General features: G+C 49.9%; 1 pseudogene; it reads right to left on the bottom strand.

The window, feature by feature from the left end:
* Positions 1-234: 234 nt before the first annotated feature.
* LOC123604218 lies at positions 235-1,580 on the bottom strand (annotated as a pseudogene).
* Positions 1,581-6,000: the final 4,420 nt, after the last annotated feature.

Below are 6,000 nucleotides of genomic sequence, written 5' to 3'. Positions count from 1 at the left end.
AGTTCCTCTAGTTCAGGGTGCCTGCGTGGCTCAGTTGGTTAAGCCTCCGACTTTGTTTCAGGTCACGATCTCATGGTTTGTGGGTTCGAGCCCCGTACCCGGCTCCCTGCTGTTAGCACAGAGCCTGCTTCAGATCTTCTGTCCCCCTTTTCTCTCTGCCCCTCCCCTGCTCTCTCAAAAAGAACCATTAAAAAAAAGAGAGAAAAATTTCCTCCAGTAAGAAAGAAAGCCTGCCTAGGGATAGGGAGGAGTTCCTCTGACCCCCCGGGCCAGTTATCTTGAAAATCCCACCAGCTTCCGGCTGCTGCAATAGACCCTCGGGGTCCATTCCATCCCGGCACAGGTCGCCTACATTTCAGACTAGTCCCTCCTTCCGGAGCAGCACGTTGTTTTATCAACAGGCCAACCTCAGGATTTGGAGTCTTTCCCCTGTCTCAGGATCTATGCGGATCACTCTTCCTCCAATGGTAACAGGCCACCCAGAGCTCCCTCTCAGCATCCATACACATCCCATCTGGAATTTGCTCTCCTTCCAGCTTGTAAATGCTTCTGCGGTTGGAGATCTTTCCTGTCTGCAGGTCACAGTCAAAGGCATCCACGGAGGACAGGCTGCCAATGTGATAGAAGATTTTATGGTCCAGGGATCCATCCAATCCGTTGGAGATGTCCACGTGGCCCAAGGACTTTCCCACGATCAGGAAGGAGGGGCTACAGGGGCCCCTGGTGCCATCCAGAACTTCTGGGGCTGTTTCCTCCGCCACGGTGCCAGCTAAATGTCTCCCATCAGGATCCACCTTGCTGTTCTTGTCTTGACTGCGCGGTCAGGACAACTGCTGACTGATCTTCCCAGTTCAAAGCACAGAACTTTGTTCCGACTGTGGCCGTATAGCCCCCCGACTGGCGGAGGGCCACAGAGCTGACAGGACATCCACGATCACTTGCTATGCTTGCTTGCTGAGCGAGTCCCACCAGCAAAACTCTTTTGCAGAAACCTCTACAAAGACCAGAGCGTTGGATGTCTCCTCCCGCCCTGGAGATTGGTCGTACCGGCCGTACCCGGGCAAAACACACTTAATCTTTTTTTTTTTTTTTACATTTATTTATTTTTGAGAAACAGAGTGAGACGAAGCGTCAGCGGGGGGAGGGGCAGAGAGAGAAGGAGACACAGAATCTGAAGCAGGTTCCAGGCTCCCAGCAAGCGGTCAGCACAGAGCCTGAGGCGGGGCTCGAACCCACGAACTGTGAGATCGTGACCTGATCCATCGATCAGGCTCCATCGACCGAGCCACCCAGGTGCCCCCAAAACGCACTTAATCTTAATGGAAGACATCGTCGCGGGGCAGATCTTGGTGCTGGTGGCCCTCGGAGAGCTGGCTCAACCACAGTGCTTTTTAATGGATCATTGCCCACACCTCTTTCTCCGCCACAGCCTGTACTCCATCCTGTTTCAAGGGGTGGCCCCCGGTTAGCCTGAATCAATCACCAACCCTGGTTCTCCAACCTACCGTGAAGGCCTTTTTGAAGATAGTATCGGGAAGGATGCTGGCTTTCCCACTGTAGGTGAGATGAGGTTCTACCATTTAAATTTTACTTTTAAGATGATAGGGTGGGGGCGCCTGGATGGCTCAGCTGGTTGAGAGTCCGACTCTTGATTTAAGATCAAAATCCACTTTCCTTTCTTCTGTAAGCGCTGAGACACAGGACCACCACCATGGCGTAAAATACACTCAAAGCCTCTCGAAGCCTCAAAGCCTCTCGAAGCATCATAGATGCTTAAAACACAGTGTACCTACGTTCCAAAAACAGCACCCCAGTTAGCTAAAGAGCCTGTTCACCTTCACAAACCCCACAAGAAGACATTAAGGGGATATGGTGAAAAACACAAGGAACCTTGGAGTCAGGGGCATCAGAGTTTGTGACAACTGGGGGCCAGTGACTCTGTGGGTGGTGGTTTCCTCATCAAGTGAAGCCAGTTTTGCTGAGCTGAGGACGCATGTGAATAAAGGGCCCAGCAGGGTCAGGAGAACTTGAAGGAAGATCTGCTCTCAGATTCTCCTGAAACATCTAACTTCCAAGGACGAAGGCAAGATCAGCCATATAAGCAAGAAGAAGAAGAAGAAAGCTGTCTGAATCAGATCCGTTAGACTGTTTTCCTCAGTGTGAGAGGCAGGGTCATCCAAACTGGACCAGGGATGGCTAGGGAGGAGCCCGAGGGAGGGAGGGCTCAGGCATATCCATCAGGGGTCCCAGATTCACGTTCCTGAGGGAAGCAAGGCTGGTACTTTGCTAACATGGCAAGTGCATCCGGGACATCTTGTAGGTAGGAGCAAATCAGAAACCAAACACTTGGATTCCCCAGATCAGGGAGACCTGAGTCCTCTAAGTTGTATACTTCCTGACCTAAAATCCTGCCCCTCGACTTTTGTAATGCCGACGTCTGAAGACGTGTCACCAACTTTATGGATATGATTTTCATGTGAAATTTATTTATTCATTGACTTAGCGTCACGGACAGACTTGGTAGCCTTGGAGATCTTGACTTTATTTGTTTCCTCTTTAAATACCTGTAGTGTTTCCTTATTTGACAATCCATCTCTGAAGTCTGACGTGGGAACAGTTCTGCAGTTTAACCTCCTTCTCTTGTCTAAAATGCATCGGTTTCCGGGCCACCTGGGTGGCTCGGCCGGTTAAGCGTCAGACTTTTGCCTCGGGACACGGTATCACAGTTTGTGAGTTTGAGCCCCGCATCGGGCTTGGGATTCTCTCTCCCTCTCTCTGCCCCTCCCCCGCTTGTGTTTTTTTCTCTCTCTCGATAAATAAATAGATAAACTTGAAAATGCGTGTGTTTCTGGGTCTTCTGGTCACCACTGAAACACTGGGAGTGCTTACCACCAGACCCAAGAAAACTGCCCTTTGGAGCGTGGGGCGTCCCGATTGGGTGGGGGCCTGTGGTGCCCGCAGTGGAAGAATTCACCCAAGGCAGAACAAGAGAGATGGGAGTTTACTGAATACACTGCAAGAGAGCAGCGGCAGGACAGCAAAGGAGAGACCACCTGCCACACCACGGTAGTGAGGGGCTATAGTTACAGGGTGGGGTGAGGGAGCATGGGAACTTGGAATTTTCCCTTTTCGGTTAATCTTACCCACTGCCCGGTTGTGATTGGTCAGTGAGGGCCTGTGGCTATTTCGAAGGGGGTCACTTAAATGAGCCCGTTTGCGTTCAGCTCGGGGGTCCCTACGGGCCCTTCTGCCTTGTTCAAGGTTCCGTTGCTCTAGCCTGTTGCTTCTACACGAAGGATGGCTGGTGCCAGCCCAGCCCAGCCCAGCGAGAATCTCATGAAGCAATAAAGCTTGGCTCTCACTGACCCTGTGTCTTATTTATTTAAAAAAATTTTTTAATGTTTATTTATTTTTGACACAGAGGGCTAGTGGGGGAGGGGCAGAGAGAGAGGGAGACAACAGACTCCAAAGCAGGCTCCAGGCTCCCAGCTGTCAGCACAGAGCCCGACGCGGGGCTTGAACTCACGAACCGCGAGATCATGACCTGAGCTGAAGTCAGAAGCTTAACCGACTGAGCTACCCAGGGGCCCCTGACCCCGTGTCTTCTATGTGTCTTCTGGCTCTGTTTCTGTCCCGGGTTATGTCTGATTCTTGGCCAAGTCTGGTTTGGGTCTGGTTCTGACCTGTATACAGCTACTTACGCCTCCATGGCAGGGAGTGGGGGAGATACACGGTCGGACCATTTGGAGAGCCTCGTCAGATGGGAGCCAACAGGAATTCGGATCTTTAGGTTATTTCTTCATTTACCTTGGGGATTCCGATACCTCCCGGGAAGCCCCGTTATGTGTTTGTGGGCACACACCAGCACGAGCTCAAATCACTTAAGAGGAAAAGTGGTTATTTTCCCTCCCTGGAACGGAGAGGAGCCCTATAGCAGCTGCAGCTCAACCAGCCGGTTAGTGTTGAAGTTCTGTGTTTTACTTGTTGACCTGTGGGTGAAGTGACTAAACAGTGTGTGTACGTTTATAAGAAGCATTCTGCACCCAATTCCAATGTGTGTGTGTGTGTGTGTGTGTGTGTGTGTGTGTTGGGGGTGGTTCCCCACCCACCAAAGAATTCTCGGACACTGGCAGGGTGTCCCTAATCCTCCAGTTCAAGTCAATTCCAATTCCAATTCCAATTCCTGTGACCCCTACCCTAAAAAACTAATTTGCTAGAGCGGCTCACAGAACGCAGAGAAACAGTTGACTTACTTAGATTACCGGTTTATTAGGTTGAAGGGATAGAGCTCCAGAACAGCCAGATGGAGGAGACACACAGGGCAAGGGGTGTGGGAAAGAGCGGGGAGCTTCCATGTTCTCCAAGGGCCACTGTCTCCGAATAGCCACCTGGTCACCGACCCAGCAGCTCTCTGAACCCCATCCCCTTTGGGGTCTTGATGGAGGCTTCATTAAATAGGCACGATTGATTAAATCATTAGCCATTGGCAGTCGAACTCGACCTCCAACCCCCTCTCCCTCCTTGTAGGTTGGGGGTAAAACCAAAAGCCTCTAATCACATAGTTGGCTCAAGTGGCAAACAGCTCTCACCCTTAGGTGGGGTCCAAAAGTCACCAAAAAAAGACTTCTCGATTTCTCCTATCACTTAGAGACTTCTCGATTTCTCCTATCACTTAGGGAATTCCAATGGTGTTAGGGGCTCTGGGCCAGAAACGGGATGAACACCAAACACAGTATATATTTCTTATTATAAAGCACAACACCACAATTAAAAATTTTTTTTTAACGTTTATTTATTTTTGAGACAGAGAGAGACAGAGCATGAGTGGGGGAGGGCAGAGAGAGAGGGAGACGCAGAATCGGAAGCAGGCTCCGAGCTGTCAGCACAGAGCCCGACGCAGGGCTGGAACTCACGGACCATGAGATCACGACCTGAGCCGAAGTCGGATGCTTAACCGACTGAGCCACCCAGATGCCCCACAACATTGCAATTTAATTTTTTTTTTAATTTTTTTTTTAACGTTTATTTATTTTTGAGACAGAGACAGAGCATGAATGGGGGAGGGTCAGAGAGAGGGAGACACAGAATCCGAAACAGGCTCCAGGCTCCGAGCCGTCAGCACAGAGCCCGACGCGGGGCTTGAACTCACAGACCATGAGATCATGACCTGAGCCGAAGTCGGCCGCCTAACCGACTGAGCCACCCAGGCGCCCCACAGCATTGCAATTTTAAAAAAGCTTTTCCCTATCTTGTGAATGATGGTAACTTACCTTTCACAATGGTCTATTTATAATCTCTCTGTAGCTCATTCTCTGTCTCTCTCTGTCTCTCTGTCTCTCTGTCTCTCTCTCTCTCTCGGAGTCTTTCACATCTGTGACTCTTTTGGCTCTACTCTTTTCCAGTATTGGCTTCATCCCTGGGCCGGTGGCTGGACTTCTAGGCATCACGCGTAGATATAGCAACACTCGAAGGGGAAAACAAGGGCCTCTTCCTTCTATGACTCTTTCTTAGAGACAAGGAGATCTTTCCCGGAAATTCCATCAGATTCTGTCATGTGTCACGGGTAGAACTGGGATATGTGTCTCCATTCCGACACAGAGCCCTGACAAGGGAAATGAGATTAGCAGGACTGGCTAAGAGGAATCATTTGGAGTGAAAAGAATATTGGAAAATTAGCCACAACGACCACCGCAGTGTTCCCCATAATAAGAAGAATCAGAGTGGCTTTGGACTTTTCGTCTGTAACACACTATGCTAGAAGCAATGGGGTATCTCTAATGTGTGAACAGAAGATAAATAAGGTGGCAAGCAAGGGTCCATAAAATATATATTGCATAGCTTTTCTAAAAAAGCGGCTACTTGAGAAATCACCCACTCTATAATGAAGAGTTCTTCAGAATAAAGAATACCGGAAAGCCAGGCACATGCTCAGAACCCAGTGAGTGCGGTATGCAGAATAATGGCCCCCCAACGACGTCTATACACTAACCCCCAGAACCT

The sequence above is a fragment of the Leopardus geoffroyi genome, chromosome E1 (assembly GCF_018350155.1).
Source record: "Leopardus geoffroyi isolate Oge1 chromosome E1, O.geoffroyi_Oge1_pat1.0, whole genome shotgun sequence".
Classification (NCBI taxonomy): domain Eukaryota; kingdom Metazoa; phylum Chordata; class Mammalia; order Carnivora; family Felidae; genus Leopardus; species Leopardus geoffroyi.
Note: the sequence above shows the minus strand (reverse complement) of the source record. Positions and strands in the feature narration are given on the sequence as shown.